Source organism: Populus alba, chromosome 1 (genome assembly GCF_005239225.2).
Source record: "Populus alba chromosome 1, ASM523922v2, whole genome shotgun sequence".
Taxonomy (NCBI): domain Eukaryota; kingdom Viridiplantae; phylum Streptophyta; class Magnoliopsida; order Malpighiales; family Salicaceae; genus Populus; species Populus alba.
Window position 1 is genome coordinate 12,327,846 of NC_133284.1, and position 21,342 is coordinate 12,349,187.

A 21,342-nucleotide genomic window follows, 5' to 3' on the forward strand; every position below is an offset into this window, starting at 1 on the left:
CTTGACATAATGAAGAAGAGAAACATAAATAAACAAAATAAGAACATAAATAAGATACAAGTTAACTAAGTAAGGGAAAGGAAATGAAAAGCATAAACAAGATATTAATGAAAGCAAAACTTAAGAATTACAAAAAAAAAAATATAAAGAGAGAGAGCAAGAGCAAGTTCTTGATTTGAACAATTAAGCCCCTAAATGCATGGCAAATGCCTCCTTTTATAGGCCAAAATTTAGAACTATTGATTTGATGACCAATTGTTAAGTGGGTAGCCAACTCTTGACTTGGTGAAAATCCTCATCTTCTTGTCTAAATAAAACATCATTACTAGCATCAGAACTGGAACCACCTATACTCATGAAAGTTATAGGTCTATGTTGGCCTCCCACAAGCTTATCTTTCCTGCATAGGAGCTGATTAACCCAAAAGTAGTGAGAATGAGAGTTAGGATGCAAGTTTAATTCTTGGATGAGAGTTTGAACATCCTTATCAATCTGCTAAGATTGTTTGATCTCTTCCAAAAGTGTAGTCAAAAGAGAAGAGAATGCGAGGGTACTTAGAGCTCCACAGGACACCCTTAAGAGGGCATCAACAACCACATTATCTTTCCCTTTCTTGAACTCAATCTCATAATCTAACCCAAGGAGTTTGGTGAGCCACACATGTTGTGATGGGCAAGTCACCTTTTGTTCCAACAAATATTTGAGGCTAAGATGATCAGTACGTATAATGAAATGTCTGCCCTATAAAGTTAGTGTCGCCATTTTAGTAACTACAAGTAAAATAGCAAGTAGTTCCCTTTCATATGTGGAAAGTGCTTGTTGTTTAACCCTAAATGATTTGCTAATGAATCAAATCAAGTGGCCTTCTTGCATGAGGACTACCCATATTCCTCTACTACTAGCATTTGTCTTGATGATGAATTGTTTAGTCAAGTTTGGCAATGCAAGTACTGGAGGTTGAGTCATCACATGTGTCAATTGGTTAAAGGCTAAGGTGGCTTCTTCATTCCATTTGTAGGCATCCTTCTTCAGTAGCTCGGTTAAGGGTTTGCAAATAATACCATAACCCTTGACAAATCTTTTATAATATCCAGTAAGACCCAAAAAACCTCGTAGTTGTTTAATGTTGCATGGAAGAGGCCAATCAAGGATGGCCGATCTTATGGGATTAGTCGACACCCCTGCTACCGATATAACATGGCCTAGATACTCGATTTAGGTACTATAAAAAACACACTTGCTGGACTTGGCATACAACAGGTTAGTCTATAGGATCGTGAAGACAGTCCCGAGATGGCCTAGGTACTCTATCATGGAGTTACTATAAATAAGAATGTCATAAAAATAGACAAGAATAAACTTCCTTAGCTGGCCTCTAAATAACTCATTCATGAGACTTTGAAATGTGGTCAGGGCGTTAGTCAAGCCAAAAGGCATGACCAAGAATTCATAATGCCCATTGTGTGTCTTGAATGCAGTCTTGTAGATGTCTTCAGGACCCATTTTGATTTGGTGGTAATTAGATCAGAGATCAATCTTAGAAAAAAAATTAAGGCACCCACCAATTCTTCTAGGAGTTCATCTATTAAGGGAATAGGGAACTTATCTTTGATTGTGAATTTGTTTAAGGCCATGTAGTCAATGCATAATATCCATGATCCGTCTTTCTTCTTGACTAGGATGACTGGTGGAAGAAAAAAGGGCTTATAGCTATGTTGAATGTTCTTAAAGCCCAACATTTCTTTAACCATATGTTCTACCACATTCTTTTATAGACTGGAGTGTCGATAGGGTCTAAGATTGACTGGATTAGAGCCTTCCTTGAGAGGTATATTGTGATCATGGTTGCGAGGAGGAGGCAAGCCTTTTGGTTCCTCAAACAGCTACTGGTATTCTGCCTGTAGATTTGTGAAAGCTGTATTTTCAGTAAGGCAAGGTTGTAACCAAGTGGATGTTGGATTTTCCTTCTACTCCTGACTGTCAATATAGCGTAGGCTACACAAGTTAATTTCAGAAACCAGACTTGTGCTACATAACAAACCATTAAGTTGCTTCAATCTAACAGTTTCCATGGTCACTGGATCATTTCCCTTGATAAAAACCTCCTGGCCTTGCCACCTAAATGCCATCCACATTTCTTCATAGTTGCAAACGATGGTTTTTAATGTGGCCAACCACCGAATGCCTAAGATCATATCATAATTTTTTAGATCTAAGGTAAAAACACCAGTCACAAAATCAACTCCTTGGATAAACCATTGGAAGTTGCTACATACTGAGGTGCAAGTCATGGTTCCACCATCGGCTACCTACACTGTTGGAGCCTTTATATCTGTAAGATTACAATGCAATCTGTCTGCTACATAATTGTTGATGAAATTTTATGTACTGCCAGAATCTACCAAGATAAATAGAGGCTGTTTTTCGACCTTGCCTGTGACTCGCAGTGTGTTTAGGCCAGTTACTCCTTTTAAGGCATTGAGGGATATATAGGGGTTATAGGTGTTAGGGTAAAAGTTAATGGCTCCCTCTTTCTCACTACCCTCCCCATTTTCTTCCTCAACACATAGGGAATAAAGCTTCTTGTTCTGGCATTTGTGCCTAGGTATAAACTTCTCATCACACCAAAAATAAAGGCCATTAGCTCTCATCTCATCTAAGTCCCTGTTTCTGATAGGTCTAGTGGTTCTATAGGTAGTGTTTGGGTTGTAAGGTGGGGGGTTTGGTAAGATACCTGTGTTTGGTGGTTTAAAGCTGTTACTTGGGGGTTCGGTAGGATTTTTATTGTAGCTGGAAAGGGTGGCAGGTTTGTTTTGGTAAGCAAAAATGGTTGGATGATAAGTCTATTTGTTAGTATTAGAGCCATAATGTTTATGGGTGAGGGTGTTATCCTGCAATCTAGCTAAAGTATATGCTTGCTTCAAGGACTTTTGGTTCAAACATCTTGATCATATTCTTAACTTCTACATCTAGCCCTCCTATAAAGAATATCAAAGTATTTTTCTCAGAAATTTCGGATCGATTCCAGAGGATATCAAAATCCTTGATATAGGTTTCCAAGTCATTTTTCTGTTTAAGTTCAATAAGTTCCTCTAAACGGTTTTTCTCTCCCCCAAACCTGTAGCATAGATCCTCTACATATTCTGACCAGGATACTGCCTGCCCTCCCAAGCTTCTCATGTAATTTTGATGCCAGCATAGGGCCATGTCATCTAGATAATAGGAAGCTAGTTTGAGCTTGTCTTGCTCAACAATTTTTTCCACATCAAAGTACTGGTTACACTTATAAATCCATTTAAAGACATTCACTCCCTCAAAAATAGGAAACTCTTATTTTGGTCTACGTAAGTGATATTGAGGAGGTGTACCTTCATTAACCCAGTTGAATCGAGCAGGGGAATCGCTTGTGGTGGGAAACTGAGGAGCCTTGGGTAAGCTGCACTCCTCTGAAGAAAGCTAGGTCTTCTGCAATGTTGCGTCCACACAAGAAACAAGGGCATCCATAACTTCTTTAAGTTCTTTGAAGCGTATATTAGCATCGGCCTTGGTATCATTAAGCTGTTGTTGGAAGAGATCATATGCCTGGGGTTGCTCCGGATTGGTGGTTTCATCCACCCTTCTAGCATCTTAGGATCTCATTTCAGGAGGCATTGAAGTTTGAAGATGTAGCTCTGATACCACTTGGAGGAATGACTTGGTCAACAAGAGATAGAGTAGAAGATGAAGAAGAAGAAGAAGAAGAAGAAGAAGAAGAAGAGAAGAAGAAGATGGAAAGAAGGAGAAGAAGATGATGAAAACACAGAGAAGGTATAAGGGAAGAATCACCGAAAGAAAAGGAATTAGTTCAATGTTATTTCATGCATGGCTCTGTTGCAACAGAATGCCATATATATATATACAATCGTGCCTAACAACCAGCTTGTGCCTTCTTTCCTTTTCACGTGACTTATAATAGAATTATAAAAGAAATATAAACTCTATTAACACACCATTTCTGACTTAATGACTTACTCTAAAACGCACCGTTCAATCAACTACTTCCCTTAATTTGAATTTCCCCCCGTCTAAACCCAGTAGTTAGTTGTTGTCCTACAACAGACACACGACAAAATTTTTCTGGCCATATCGTGCCTTCTTCCTTGGCAATCACTACAAAGTCTTGATCCTTTGCTTTTGTAATCATAATCTTGCGCAGGAGGTCACGGACGCGGCACATTTTGACCCGTCCATCACTGGTTAGAGAAGAAAATGAACAGGGGATGCAGTAGATGAAGAATATGTGTTTTACTGCAATACACTTAAGCATACAAACGTAAGCACAACTATTTTACAATTTGTACAGGATACTCTTTATATATAGAGTAGTAATTAGCTATTGCCTTTTCATTACTTATTTCTTTCTATGAATACAATATTCCTTATTTATATATATTGATTTGTTTCCTTCAACGTGAGGTGTGCCATAGCTGTAGTTTCCTTCTTTGAGATGTAGCCGTTGGTTGAGGTAGCCACAACTATGATTTCCATGTATGGTTAATTTCCATTTTGAATAGTAGCCATTGGAGATGTTATTTCAGAATGGTTGGTGACGAGAGTGAGGATCTTGTGGTGCTGCTGCTGTTGTCTCTGGCTGCTGCTGCAGTTGCTGGCTAAGGTGAGGATCCTGTGCTGCTGCTGCTGCTGAGTTGTTTTGTTGCTGTTAATACCCTCCCTCAAACGTTGTTGAGGTTGGAGGCAAAGTTTGTGTTGAAAACGAAGAAGAGTAGCTTTGGACACCGGCTTAGTAAACAGATCAGCAAGCTGATGTGTAGTGGGAATATGATGTGTAATAAGTTTCCCAAGAGCTACGCGTTCGCGTACAAAATGATAATCAAATTCAATGTGCTTGCTACGAGCATGGAAAACAGGATTGACCGTCATATGGAGTGCACTGAGATTATCACAATAGAGTACCGGTGGAGATATCAAGGGAATGTGTAAGTCATATAGAATGTAGGTCAACCAGGTAAGTTCTGCAACTGTGTTTGCCATAGCACGATATTCAGCTTCAGTGCTAGAGCGTGAAATAGTATGTTGTTTCTTAGCACACCAGGAGATGAGATTACATCCAAGGAAGACATAATAGCCAGTGGTAAAACGTCGTGTTGTAAGACAGCCAGCCGAATCAGCATCTGAAAAAGCAGAGAAATTAAGATTAGTTTTAGAAGTGAAGTGTAGACCATTATGAATAGTACCTTTGATATATCGTAAGATACGGCGAACCATTTTTAAGTGAACAGTTGTAGGAGCATGCATGAATTGAGAGACATAATTAACACTAAAAGAGAGATCTGGTCGAGTAAGGGTGAGGTACTGGAGGGAGCCAACAAGCCCCTGGAAGAAACTGGCATCCACTAAAAAGGGAGCATTTGAGGAAGCTTTTGTGCGGGCTTCAAGTGGTGTAGTCATGGGTTTACAGTCAACCATATCAGCACGTTCTAGAATTGTAAGGGCATAATGTGATTGTGATAAGTGAAGTCCAGTTGGTGTAGGCAAAATTTCTATGCCAAGAAAATGATGAGCAGGGCCTAAGTCCTTCATGGAAAATTCTTGACTGAGTAGAGTAATGAAGTCTGCAACAAGTGTATCTATAGTTCCTGTAAGAAGTATATCATCAACATAAAGTAGGAGAATAAGAGAACCATGATCAGAATGAAAAATAAATAGAGAAGGGTCTGCTAAGCTGCAAAGAAAACCGTATTTGAGAAGAAAGGAACTAAAACAATCAAACCAAGCACGAGGTGCTTGTTTAAGGCCATAGAGGGCACGTTGGAGCTTGCAGACATGCTGTGGACGATGAGGATCTAACATTCCTGGTGGCTGATCCATGTAGAGATTTTCATAAATCAAACCATGCAAAAACGCGTTTTTGACATCAAGCTGCCGTAGGGACCAATTATGAACAAGAGCTATAGTGATAATTAGCTGAATGGTGCCGGGCTTCACAACTGGAGAGAATGTTTCAGTGTAGTCGAGGCCATCAATTTGGTGGTATCCTTTGGCAACAACACAAGCTTTGAGATGCTCCAAGCTGCCATCAGATTTGAGTTTGGTTTTAAACACCCATTTGGAACCTATGATATGCATGTCGGTGGTACGAGGTACCAACTTCCATGTCTGATTTTGGTGTAGGGATGTAAGTTCATCCTCCATTGCTGCTTTCCATCCTGGATGAGCAAGTGCAGCTCGCACAGATCTTGGTTCACGTGGTATCCCAGTAAAGATGACAAAGGTTAATGCATACTTGGGATTTGGCTTTATGATGCCATGTTGAGACCGAGTGGTCATGGTGCGAGGAGCTGAAGTAGAGGAATTTGGAACAAACTCATCTGCGGAGGCATCACTACAGGGAGGTTATGCTGCTTGGTGTAGAGCATGTTGTGAACGAGTAACCATAGGGTGAGGAGCTATATTTGAGTGGTCCTGCTGCTGCTGAGGAGTTAAGTTGAGTGGTTGCTGGTGATCGGAGGGAAGAGGAATAGAATGTTGTGATTCAGGATTGGAAATATCAGGGTAGAGATTATGGGCAATCGCCTGCTATGTGGAAGCTGCCATCTGTTGAATATCATTCTTCAGACTATGGTAGTGTTCAGCCGCAGAGTTAGAGATATCAGTGCAAGAAGTGTGCACTGTCTCCTGCTAGAGTGTCTCCAGCTGAGTAATTGAAGTGTCATACTGCTGCGGAAGCTGCTGGCGGGCTGGAGTACTGTCACCATGGAGTGGCAGATCAATAGAAGTTGGAGGAATATTTGTAAAGCATGCTGGCGTATCTGAGATCACGATAGGAAGCAAGGGTATGGGCAATGAGCTGAGGTATGGCGGGGCTGCTGGTGTGTCAGAGATATCTGCAGGAGAACATGAAGCAGGAATAGTTAGCCAAGAGTCAAATATGCTAATGACATGATTAGAGTGATCAATATTTGCGGTGGTATTAGTTTGTTTATATGGAAGGAGAGATTCACTAAAAACCACATGTCGTGAGACAAAAAAATTTTTGCTTGTTGGATGAAAGCATTTATATCTCTTATGTTGATCACTATATCCTACAAAAATACATGGAACACTTTTTGGATCAAATTTATTCCGTCTTGTGTCCCAAGTGTAAGGGAGACATCGGGAGCCAAAAATATAAAGAGATGAATAAATAGGATGTTTACCATGTAATCGAAAGTACGAAGTGTCAGAGTTAAGAGCAGAAGAGGGTAGTCTATTAATGAGATAAATAGCAGTTGAAAAAGCTTCAACCCATAAAAATAAAGGAGTACCACTATGAAATAACATTGTCATACCTAGTTCTCTTATAATTCTGTGTCGCCTTTCAACCATACCTGTTTGTTAGGAGTGTAAGGACAAGATACCTGGTGAACAATTTCTGTGGAGCGAAAATGACTTGATAATTTTGCGTTAATAAATTCTCCTCCTCCATCTGAGTGAAAGACTTTGATCTGTTTATTGAATTGCCTACTAACATACTTTTCGAATGATATAAACACTGTTAGAAAATCAGATTTGTTATGAAGAGGAATTATCCATGTATATTTAGAGAAATCATCTACTAAGCAAGCATAATATTTGAATTTTCCAATTGATAAAACAGGGGCAGGTCCCCATAAATCACAATGTATTTTTTCAAAAACATCAGTACTGGAGTGTTCAGAATGCGAAAAAGGTAATTTGCTAAGTTTTCCTAATTGACAACTATCACAAAGTTGCTCAGTCTTCATAGCTGTGGCGTCAATCAATCCTTTATTTTTTAATAGCTGCACTGCAGAAGCTTGAGGATGTCCTAGGCGTTGATGCCAAACTTCTGCTGATCCAGTTTTAAAACGATAAGAAAAATGTAATTCTGGCGAGTTGTGCAAGACATAAAGGTCACCCTTACGTCTACCTGTGATCAGAGGTTGTCCTGTTTTCCGTTCCTTAACACAAAAATCGACGTCAAAAAACTCACAGTTCATAGGAAATTGTTTGGTAAGCTGACTTATTGAAAGTAAATTTTTAGTTAATTCAGGAACAAGGAGAACATCATTAATAGGTAATTTAGTATTGTTTTGTTTAATAAATGAATCTCCAATACCAACAATCGGTAGAGAAGATCCATTTCCAATAACAACAGAGTCATTTCCAAAATACTTACGAACATCAGTTAACATACCTGGCTTACTTGTCATGTGATTTGATGCACCAGTATTTGATGTCCATTCTGTGTCAACTACAGTGTTGTCTAGCGTAAGAGCTGCTAGTGCTTGTGGGATTTCAGTGTCCTGAGTAGTATTTTGTTTAGGTATCCACCAGCATATTTTAGCAATATGACCCATTGTGCCACAATATTGGCATTTGTCTTCACGATACAAATCTCGTTCTGTTTGAGTCATGCGGCATTCTCCTGGTGGTGGAGGACGGCGTTGTTGAGTGGGATTAACATACCTTCTGTTTTGATCTCTAGATTGCTGGGCTTGAAATCCTTTTCCATTAGATGTGAACTGATATGTGTTGCGTGCTGAGGAAGGCTGCCGTGTTCTCTGCTGATTGCGGTGCTGTTGTTGTCCATAAAACGCAAATTGTTGTGGAACCTGTGTGTTTGTTATGTCTGTATGGGAGGAGAACCAATTTCGGTGTTGATCAAAATTTTGAAGCTGTGAAACCAGCTCTGAATAGGATGGTCTTGGAGGCTTCAGCATGGTTGTTGTGAAGTTTTCATATTGTGGACCAAGGCTAGTGAGAAGACAAAAAACCTTTTCATTGTCTGAAACTGGTTTTCCAATTGCTCCAAGGCTGTCACAAAATCTTTTGAAGGTGCGGATATGCTCTTCCATGGACTGATTTTCATGTTTACGGAAGTAAGTAACCTGCTGCCGAAGTGTGAATTCACGTTCTTGTGAATCCTTAGCATATGCATTCTTCAATTCTTCCCAAACAGCAGATGTTGTTTCTAGTCCAACAACAAGACTAAGTGCTTCTTCAGACAAGGTTCCAATAATCCAACCTCGAAGGAGTCGGTTAGATTTTCTCCAAGTGATGAAGGCTTCTGTTAGGACTGGTGCTGTATTTTCTGTGTGCAGGTTGTTGATTGAATCTTGTGTGTTGTATTTTGCTGGTGCAAGAACTTCATTGGTGAGATGCTCAACAAGCTCCTGACTTTCTGCAAGAGCCAAAGCTTGTTCTCCCCATAACGGGTAGTTTATTTGGTTAAGTTTGAGGGTAATGAAGTTACCAACATTGAGAGACAACGAAGTCATTGTGAAGGATGTGATTGTGTTTGATACGTGTGTGCTCACTCAAGCTCTGATACCAAGAGAAGAAACTGAACAGGGGATGCAGTAGATGAAGAATATGTGTTTTACTGCAATACACTTAAGCATACAAACGTGAGCACAACTATTTTACAATTTGTACAGGATACTCTTTATATATAGAGTAGTAATTAGCTATTGCCTTTTCATTACTTATTTCTTTCTATGAATACAATATTCCTTATTTATATATATTGATTTGTTTCCTTCAACGTGAGGTGTGCCATAGCTGTAGTTTCCTTCTTTGAGATGTAGCCGTTGGTTGAGGTAGCCACAGCTATGATTTCCATGTATGGTTAATTTCCATTCTGAATAGTAGCCGTTGGAGATGTTATTTCAGAATGGTTGGTGACGAGAGTGAGGATCTTGTGGTGCTGCTGCTGTTGTCTCCTGCTGCTGCTGCGGTTGCTGGCTAAGGTGAGGATCCTGTGCTGCTGCTGCTGAGTTGTTTTGTTGCTGTTAATATGGTTGCCTTAACCACTTGAACCAAGCTTCTCTTCATGAGCTCATTCAGGTAGTCCTGTGCAACTTCCTCTACTGTCATTCCTTCTTTGCCTTTCACAAATCCTTCAGCTATCCACAATCGATTACCCACAGGGAAGATGCTGAGATACAACAAACAAGATTTAAGATAGGAAGGCAAATCATTGTAACTGAGTGACAGTATTTTTCTTGCACTCATCAGCATGTCATTTTCTTCTAATCCAGCACCGAGGCTAAGATGTACCATTTCCCATTCCTCTGTTTTACTCTTGTCCTTTGTTGCCAGAACACCACTAATTGCTACAATTGCAAGCGGCAATCCCGCGCATCTACCCAAAATTGTTTCTGAAACATTCTTCAAATGTGGAGGGCAAGGGTTATCCTGAAATATATTTTTTGCAGAACAAAGTCCAAGATTGTTCTTGAGACAACGGATTTAAAGGGTAGACTTTGTCAGGGGAATCCATGCATGAAGTAGAGGCAACTTCAGTGTTACGTGTTGTGACCAATATCCGACTGCCACAGATGCTGTTCGGCAACGCATGCTGGAAAGCACGCCAATCACTTGTGTGCCACACATCGTCCAGGACAATCAGGTATTTCTTCTGTCGGAGGAATTCATGGATGACACTCCTTAGCTTATTGTAGTTCATGTTGTCCACACCTTTTGGATCTGGTTTCCTGTGAACACGGAAGAGCTGTTGAATCATGTCTTTTAAGAGGTCCTCTCTCTTAAAAGATTGAGATACAGTTATCCTAGCACGGAACTTGAAGTGTTTCTTTACGTCTGAGATACTGATCACTCGAGACTTGATGATTTGAATTTTTGAATCAATTCTGTTGAAATTATGTCACCAAAGCTGAAATTAATGTCTTAGCCATATGTTATCTTTCATTAATGTTTATCTATTACTAACATCATTATCTTAATGTTGTTTAGTCAGTTTTTACTTCTTTATATATGAAACTTATTTAGGATAAGTTACATAGCTTCATAAATCAAGGAGTTTATGTTAGTTATGTTTCTTAATTATGTTGTGATAGATTTCATCTATAAATAAAAGCTAAGGGATGGCGGTAACCTACATGAAAAACATTCTGCTCTTTGTTCTTTGTTCTTTGTTTTTCTGGTTATCATCAACATTCATTTCTTTATATACCTATTATCAACAATTGGTATCAGAGCATTCTTTGATCTTTTAAGGGATTGTGAGTGAAACACGAGAGATTAGTGAGGTTAAATCAAAGCATTTTTCTTTGAAAGGAATGTGAGTGAAACACGAGAGATTAAGTGAGTTTTTTTTTTTTTTAAGAAATGGATTCTGCAAATTTTCCAGCAAAAACACCAGTGTTCATAGAGCAGAATTTTGGTGTGTGGGCTGTGAAAATGGAAACTTATCTCAAAGCTTTTGACTTGTGGGAGATAGTGGAGAGCGATAAGCCACCAACTCCACTAGGAAACAATCATACGATCGCACGTATAAAGTTTTTTAATGAAGAAAAGACAAAGCGATTCAAAGCTCTTACTTGTCTTCATAATGCTGTGAGTGAAGAAATCTTCACCAGAATTATGGCTTGTAAATCTGTCAAAGAAACATGGGATAAATTAAAAGCAGAATTTCATGGTGATGAGAAGTAAGGAAGATGCATATTTTAAATCTTAGAAGACAATTTGAAGGTTTGAAGATGAAAGAAACTGAAACCATCAAAGACTTCTCTTCTCAAATTTTAAAACTTGTGAATCAAGTGAGACTTTTGGGAGAAGATTTTCTAGATTCAAGAATAGTAGAGAAAGTTCTAGTAAGTCTACCAGAAAAATTTGAACATAAAATTTGCTCTTTAGAAGATTCTAAAGATTTCTCTGAAATGAGCCTGCAAGAACTGGTAAATGCATTGCAAGCTGTGGAGAAAAGGCAAGCTTATAGACAAGAAGGATCAAGTGAAGGAGCTCTTGTTATAGTTTACAAGGATAAGAACCGGGCTAAGAATTTTTACAGAAACAATCAAGAAGGAAAAAGAGAAAAAGGGAAAGGCTGGTAATCCAATAATTGGCAACAAAACAACAACAACAACAACAACAACTTCACTAGAGGGAAAGAGAAGAAAGAACAGTTTCTTGCTTGCAAATTCTGTCAGAAAACAAATCATCTTGAAGCCTGGTGTTGGCTCAAGAATGCACAATGCCAAAACTGCAAGCAATTTGGTCACATTCAAAGATTCTGCAAAAATAAAGCAGAAACAATAAAACAAGCTCAAGTAGCTGATTATTCAGAAGTCAAGGAAGATATTTTATTCATGGCTACATTAGAACAGATATGCAACACAACAAAGGTAAACAATTCATCATGGCTTATTGATAATGGTTGCATTAATCATATGACTGCAAATTTGAGTTTATTCAAGGATTTGGATAAAAGCTACATGTCTAATGTAAGAATTGGCAATAGAGAGTATGTGAAGGTTGAAGGCAAAGGGGTTATTGAAGTTGCAACAATGTCAGGTACAAAAACTCTAAAAAATGTGCTTTATATACCTAATTAATCAAAATCTAGGACAATTACTGGAATTTGGTTACTCAATATTCTTTAATGATGGAGTATGTGATATTAATGATAAAAATGGAGTGCTACTGCTTTCTACAAAAATAATGAACATAAGTTTTGATGTTGATTGGAGAGAAGTATGTTTGAGTGCTAACACTTATGAGAACAATGAATCTGTTCTCTGGCACAAACGGTTGGGGCACTTCAATTATGAAACTTTAAAGAGAATGGTTGACCTGCAGATGACTCACGGTTTACCAGATATACAAGAACAAAAGAGTATTTGTGAAGCCTATCAGTTAGGAAACAAACTAGAGTTGTTTTTCCTAACAATGCATATAGAGCACTATCAAAACTCCAGCTTGTACACACAGATGTGTGTGGGCCGATGCATAATGAATCATTGAATGGTTCAAAGTATTTTCTTCTGTTTGTTGATGATTATAGTAGGTATTGCTGGGTTTACTTTCTGAAATCAAAATTTGATGTGTTTGCTGAGTTTGTCAAGTTCAAAGCAGCAGTTGAACTAGAAACAGGAAACAAATTGAAGATATTAAGATATGACAATGGAGGGGAGTATAGCTCTCGATAATTTGCGGCATACTTGGCAAAAGAAGGGATCAAACACCAACTGACAGTTCCCTACACTCCACAACAGAATGGAGTAAGTGAGAGGAAAAACCGAACATTGATAGAAATGGCAAGATGTTTGCTATATGAGAAGAAAATGCCATTAAAATTCTGGGAAGAGGCAGTAAACACAACATCTTACCTTCTAAATTGTATGACCACAAGAGTGTTAGGAGATAAGACTCCTTATGAAATCTGGTATGGCTTTAAACCCAATGTTGATCATTTAAAAGTTTTTGGCAGCCTTTGATATGTCTTGCAACCTAAAGTTAAGAGAAGAAAACTTGATCAAAAGGCTAATATGGGAATTCTTATAAGCTATAGCACAAAATCTAAGGCTTATAAAATCTATGATCTGAAATCTAATAAAGTTGTGATTGCTAGAGATGTAAAAGTTGCAGAGAATGGTATATGAAATTGGGAAGCTGCATCAACTGAAGGGACAAAATAGGAGTATCAAATTGAACTGGATGCTACAGAGGATGATGATATTGTCGATGACAAACCAGTAAGGGGGACAAGGTTCTTAGCTGACATTTACAGCAGGTGCAATGTTGCTGAAACAGAACCAATAGATTTTGAAGAAGCTATCAACTCACAAGTATGGATAGCTGCAATGAAGGAGGAGCTCACGATGATAGAAAAGAATGAAACATGGATATTGGTTGACAGACCCATTCACAAGAAGGTAATTGGTGTGAAATGGATTTTCAAAACCAAGTTGAATGCAGATGGGAGTATCAGCAAGCACAAAGCAAGACTTATAGTGAAGATTCACAAGAGCCAAGTATTGACTTCACTAAGACATTTTCTCCAGTATCTAGGCTTGATACAATAAAGCTTTTACTTGCTTTAGCAGCACAAAATGGTTGGCATATTTTTCAATTGGATGTTAAGTTTGCATTTCTAAATGGTGTTCTAAATGAAGAAATATATGTTGAACAACCTGATGGCTTTGAAAAGGAGATCACATCAAACAAAGTATATTTGCTAAAGAAGGCTTTGTATGGACTTAAACAGGCTCCTAGAGTCTGGAATAGCAAATTGGATGGGTATCTTTTGAGTTTAGGCTTTGAAAGAAGCATGAATGAAGTAACTTTGTATGTGAAAAATGTTGACAAACATACTCTGATCGTATCAGTGTATGTAGATGATTTATTGATTGCAGGAGACAAGGAGCAACTAGTAGAGGAGTTTAAAACCAACATGAAGGATAAGTTTGAGATGAATGAACTTGGTTTGCTGTCATACTTCTTAGGCATGGAAGTAATTCAATCAGAGCAAGGTTATTTCCTATGTCAAAAGAGGTTTACAATGAAGCTACTAAACAAATTTGCAATGGAAAATTGTAAACCAGTTAGTACACCTATGGTACTGGGACACAAGCTAATGAAGGAGGATGGAGCTCCCAAAACTGATGGAAAAGCCTACAGAAGTTTAGTTGGCAGCTTGTTGTATTTAACTGCTACACGTCCAGACATTGTTTTTGTTGTCAATTACCTCTCTAGGTTCATGCAAAGTCCAAGTCAAATCCATTTTGTTGCAGCCAAGAGAGTTATGAGATATCTGAAAGGGACCTTAGAGTTTGGCATGCATTTTATGAAATCAAGTTTGTTAAACTTGTTGGTTTTTCTGATAGTGATTGGGCTAGAAGTGATGAAGAAATGATGAGCACCTTAAGTTATTGCTTTGCTATTGGAGGAAGCATTTTCTGTTGGAACTTAAAGAAGCAATCAGTGGTTGCACATTCCACTACAGAGGCAGAATACATAGCAGCATATGTGGCAGCAAAGCAATTGATATGGCTAAGGAAAATGTTGAATGATCTAGACTTTGATCAACGAAGTCCCACGGAATTGTTCTGTGACAATACATCAGCAATAGCTATTTCAAAGAATTCTGTTTTTCATAACAGGACCAAGCATATGAAGATCAAGTTCCATGCTATTAGGCAATTCCAACAAGAAGGGGAACTAGAGATGATATACTGCACTTCAAAAGAGCAATTAGCAGACCTGTTCACCAAGCCTTTAGCTAAAGATAGATTTGAAGATCTAAGGGAGATGATAGGAATGTGTAGCTTTGAAACCAAGGAGTGTTGAAGTTATGGCACCAAAGCTGAAATTAATGTCTCAGCCATATGTTATCTTTCATTAATGTTTATCTATTAGTAACATCATTATCTTAATGTTGTTTAGTCAGTTTTTACTTCTTTAGATATGAAACTTATTTAGGATATATAAGTTACATAGCTCCATAAATAAAGGAGTTTATGTTAGTTATGTTTCTTAATTGTGTTGTGATTGATTTCATCTATAAATAAAAGCTAAGGGATGACAGTAACCTACATGAAAAACATTCTGCTCTTTGTTCTTTGTTTTTCTAGTTATCATCAACATTCAGTTCTTTATATACCTTTATCAACAAATTCGATGTCGAGCTCTTACAACCTTAATAGAGTGAGAGATTTTTCTGAAATAGGAAAAAAAACCCATGCCCAGTATCACTAGCAAGGTATAGCCTGAAATTATCGAGAGCATCCTTCGTGTCATAAGTTGCATCTCTCACTTTCTTGATCAAACATTTTAGAACAAGATCATCATCTTCCATCGCATTTGCAAGTCTTAGGAAGGCTGTCATGAACTAAAGTTCATCACTGATATACTCTGCTTCACCCTGGACTCCTGCCAGTTGTTTTCCCCTTTCTGCGAGGAAGTCTCCGAGCTTGGTGAGTAAAAAAGTAACCATGCCCTCAGACATAGATGGTGTCACGGGGTAATTTTTTGCTCTTGAATAAACCCGGGCGGTAGCCTAGTGCCTCACTAGACTTAGCATTCCCTCGCCAATCCCACTTGTGTTTGCCTAGTAACTAAGCAAGCAGAATACACAAGAAGAATAAGATAATCAAAGTGCACAATAAGCTTTACAGGAACTCTTTCCCAACCTTTATTAATCTCGTACACAAAGGAAACTATACACAAATCCGTATGTGTGCTATGCATAAAGATTGCATGCTACACCAAGCTATCTCTAACTCGTATTCTACATGTTCTTGCATGCCCCTACATGTTGAACATACCCCATGCATGCCTCTTTCAACCAAGAGCTGCAACTAGTATTTATAGACAAGTATTTACAAGGCACAACTCTCATTCCTACTTTTAAGGAAGTAGTGGAACACTATCTCACCCATGTTCACCTATGAACATAGTGGCCCCATTATTTACCAAGTCGGGGGTAATTTTCCCCCATGATCTTAGCGGGTTGAGAGCAACCTTGGTTAACCACCATGTTTTCAACCCCTGTGATTCCATGATTTTGGATATCCATAACTACCACTAACCAACATTCTGCATGTCAACCTGGCAACCTCAACTGCTAGTTTTTGTTGCGTCATCTGTTGAGTTTCTTGCATGCCTTGGACAGTCCGTCGTCTGATTAGTACTTAAAAGTGCATGTTTATCAAGGTTTTATATCATCATTTTGCACTTGAAGTATCAATAACTCCTTAACTAAAGCATGTTTTATAATAACAAGTTTGATATTATAAGATACCTTAATTTATGGTAAATGCTCATTTTAAATGCAGGACTATCACATAAATAAAAGGATTGATTGATGAGTTTAAGCATTGAAAGTTAAAGGACAAAGAGATGGCCAAACTTAGAAAAGAGATGTCGGTGCAGTCCAAACCGGAACATTGCTCGGTAATTGGATCATATCTGGAGCTCTAGATTTCGGATTTAGGTCCACTTCATATGGATGGAAAGGTAAGACAAAAGCCTACAACTTTCATGAGCAGCCCAAGATTTGAAAAGGTCGTTTTGAAGTCCAAATTGAAGGAACAATGAAGAAGTCCGAAGCTGTCCTGCAGCCCAAACACTATTTAGTGTTCAGCCCATATCTTGAGTTCTAGAAGTCCAAATGACCTCATCTTTTTTTTGTTGGAAAGCTGAGACAATTTCCTAGAACATTCTTGAGGATTCTGGGCAAATTATGATGTTAGCAATGACGTCTTGATCAGACAAGAAGATAAGGATTGTTATCTAGTCAAGATGTGGCCACCCACTCATCAATTAGTCAACAAATCAATAGTTCCAAATTTTGGCCTATAAAAGGAGGTACTTACCATGTATTGAGGCATCTTGGTTTCCAGATCAAGATCATGCTCTTGCTTTCTCTCTTTGTATTGCTTATGTCTTGCTTTCATTAATATCAAGTTTATGCACTTCATTTCCTTTCTTTTACTTAGTTAACTTCTTTCTCATTTATGTTCTTATCTTGTTTATTTATGTTTCTTTCTTTCATTATGTTTAGTTAAGTTAATTATGTCAAGGTGAAAAGGGTACACTAATGGTGTAAGAATAAGTATAATATAAACATAACATGGACCTTAACGTTGGATACTAACATGTTTTATATTTGTTATCTTATTCACTTTTAATACTTTGCTTGTTAAATGGTTAATCTAGATTTATGTTGTATAACACTTGGTACAACAAATACTTGGTACTTTCATAGCCCATATTGTATGGTATAACCGACACCTGAGCTATGAAAGGGACTTGATTTGTTGTTAACATAAGTTATAATCATGAATGCCTGCCAACATTTACAAGTATTAGCTTTATTCGAATAAGATAACTAATGTAATCATGTTAACAATTTATAATCTGATTGGAACCTCCTTTATGTGTGGTTTCCAATTGAGTAATAAGAGTTTATATTATACTTGTTTGAAGTACCATTAGTGGATCCTCTAACCTTGACATTTGTTTTTATCATTGTTTAATCCTTACGTTAATCTTTCATCTCAAAGTTCTCATTAATTTCTTCATCTTCTGCTTTTATTATTGTTATTATTGTTGTTATTATTATTATTATTATTTACATTCTGTAATATATCCTCTTGATCTTTTCATAAACTTAGTATATAGGCTGGAAACCTGTGACCCGATCTTTTGGATCATTCTCAGGTGTAACAACGCCACGTACTGAGTGTTATTGTTGTTATTGTTATTGTTTGTTGTTGTTTTGTTGTCTTGTTATTTATAATTTATACAATTAACCTCTCTGTGGTTCGACCCCGGTCTTGCCGGGTTATTTATTACTTCGACACTCCTGCACTTGGGAAAAGACATCAAGCTTTTGGTCGTGTCAAGTTTTTGGCGCCGTTGCCGGGGAGGTAAATTCTTGTATAAATTATAATATTTAATTTATTTTCTCTTTTCACTTTTCATTTTATCTATTTTTGTTTCCTTTGTTTTGTTTTGTTTCTTTTTCTTCTATTTTCTTTTCTTGCTTTTATTCTCTTCTTACACGTGCATGAGAGTTTTGGTCACGTACATTAAGTGGTAGACTTTGTACGGTATCCTCATCATTTTCAGAAAATATGGCCGAAGAAGATAATCAATCACTTCATAATGAGAATAATGAGAATAACCGTATGAGAACACTTAGAGACCACATGAATCCCACAAGAACAAGTGCACCCTCATGCATAGTTTTCCCTCCTGATGCATCTCATTTTAACTTTAAGCCAGGCATTATTCAACTTTTACCATCTTTTCATGGCTTAGACTTAGAAAATTCATACTTGCATTTAAGGGAATTTGAGGAGGTCTGTAATACCTATAATGACTCAAATTGTAGCATGAACACCATTCGATTAAAGCTTTTTCCTTTTTCATTAAAAGATAAAGCTAAAACATGGCTACAAAATTTGAGACCAGGATCCATTCGTGCTTGGGATGATATGCAACAACAATTTTTAAAGAAGTTTTTTCCATCTCACAGAACAAACTCTTTCAAAAGACAAATCATCACTTTCACTCAAAAGCCAGGAGAAACATTTTACCAATGTTGGGATAGGTATCAAGATTTGCTTAATACTTGCCCACATCATGGTTTTGAAACATGGAGATTGGTTTCATATTTTTATGAGGGTTTAACACCTAGAGATAGGCAAATGGTTGAATTGATGTGCAATGGAACTTTTGAAGATAAAGACCCTAATGAAGCAATGGAGTACCTAGACTTGCTAGCTGAAAATGCTCAAAATTGGGACACCACAGGTACTTATGAGGCACCAGGTAAAACTCAACCTCATACATCTAGTGGGGGTATGCACAACCTTAGGGAAGATCATGACCTCCAAGCCAAGTTTGCATCTTTAGCTAGAAAAGTCGAGGCACTAGAATTAAAAAAGAGTGGTCAATTAAAATCTGTTCAAGACATTGTGTGTCAAATCTGTGAAACAAATGAGCATGCAACCAATGATTGTCCAACTTTGCCTTCTTTTAAGGAATGCCTCCATGAACAAGCCCATGCTTTAAACAGTTTCCAAAGACCCAACCATAACCCATACTCACAAACATATAACCCTGGTTGGAGAAATCACCCAAATTTTAGTTGGAAGAGTGATAGCAACAATGCACAAACTTCACAGCCACCGTTTCAAGCACATCATAATTTTCAAAATTCTAATGGATATGCACCTCCTTATGCTCCACCTCCTAGAAGAAATTTTGAGGAAACATTGCATGCATTCATTGAAAAGCAGGAGACAATCAATACTCAACTTGCTCAAAGCATGACCGATTTTAAAGATGCTCTTGCAAAATTAACAACTGCTCTCAGTTTCCAAGAGAAAGGTAAGTTTCCTTCTCAACCACAGCAAAATCCAAAGGGGCAATACAATGCAAATGCAAGTGGTTCTGGAAGCCAACACATGGATCAAGTCAAATCAGTCATCACTTTTCGTAGTGGTAAGGTTATTGAAAAACCCATTCTTGAACCTTGTGAGAAAGATGATGAGTCTATCTCTGAGGGTAAGGAAGGGGTTGAACCTGAACATTGCAAAGAAAAGGCTGATTCCCCGCCAGCACTTCCATTTCCTCATGCCATGACCAAACAAAGGAAAGTCAATCACAACTCTGAAATCTTTGAAATTTTCAAACAGGTAAGGATCAATATACCTTTGTTGGATGCTATTAAACAGGTTCCTTCCTATGCTAAATTTTTGAAAGATCTGTGCACTGTGAAGAGAAAACTGAATGTGAAAAAGAAAGCCTTTTTAGCCGAACAAGTAAGTGTCATTCTTCAGAACAATAATGCTTTGAAATATAAAGACCCTGGTTGTCCTACAATTTCTTGCTTTATTGGAGAACATAAAATTGAAAGAGCATTACTTGATCTTGGAGCTAGTGTGAATTTACTTCCATATTCAGTTTTTCAAAGTCTCAATCTAGGTGAGTTAAAACCAACTTCTGTAACTCTTTTACTCGCCGATAGATCTGTAAAAGTGCCTAGAGGAATAATTGAAGATGTGTTAGTACAAGTCGATAAATTCATTTATCCTGTGGATTTTATTGTCTTGGACACGCAACCTGTTGAAGCATGTAATTCATTTCCTATTATTTTAGGACGTCCGTTTCTTGCAACTTCTAATGCATTGATTAATTGTAGGAATGGACTCATGAAGTTATCTTTTGGAAACATGACATTAGAGATGAATATTTTCAACGTTTGCAAGCAGCCTGGAGATGATAATGATTTACAAGAAGTAGATCATATTGAAGAATTAGTTCATGATCAACTTGAATCTACTTTGAGTAAAATTGAGTTGGATGAATATGAAGATTTGCAAATGATTTATTCTCAGGAAGAAATCACGGATGAAAAAGGCACAAAAAATATTGATGTTGATCTTGTGTCAAAAGTGACAACAGATTTGACATTCGACATCCCACCAATCGATGATTACTTTCCTGAAGAATCCTTACTTTCTCTTAGTTCAATGCCTTGGTTTGCTAAAAATATCAATTTTCTTGCAACAGGAGATTTGCCAGCTCACTGGAGTACCGAAGACAAAGGAAAGTTTTTGAACGAAGTGAAGAACTTTTACTTAGATGACCCTTACTTATTCAAAAATTATCCTGATCAAATATTTCAAAAATGCATTCCCAACAATGAGGTAAGTAATGTCATTAAACTTTGTCATTCTGAAGCATGTGGGAGTCAATTCTCATCAAGAGAGACGACTGCAAAAATCTTACAAAATGGATTTTATTGGCCCACCATGTTCAAGGACACACATGCATTCTGCAAAACTTGTGAAAATTGTCAAAAAGTTGATACTGGTCAAAAAGTTTTGCTTTATAATTCTCAACTCCATTTATTTCCTGAAAAACTAAGATCAAGATGGAGCGGTCCATTTATTTTGAAACATGTGTATCCTTATGGGGCCCTTGATATTGAGAATCCAAAGAATGACAATGTTTTGAAGGTAAATGAACATCGTTTAAAAGCTTACTTTGATGAGTTTCCTAGTGAAAATGAATCCATTGGTTTGA

General features: G+C 37.6%; 1 pseudogene; it reads right to left on the reverse strand.

Moving 5' to 3' along the window:
• Positions 1-2,898: 2,898 nt before the first annotated feature.
• Positions 2,899-10,737, reverse strand: LOC118039175 (disease resistance protein RPM1-like; annotated as a pseudogene).
• Positions 10,738-21,342: the final 10,605 nt, after the last annotated feature.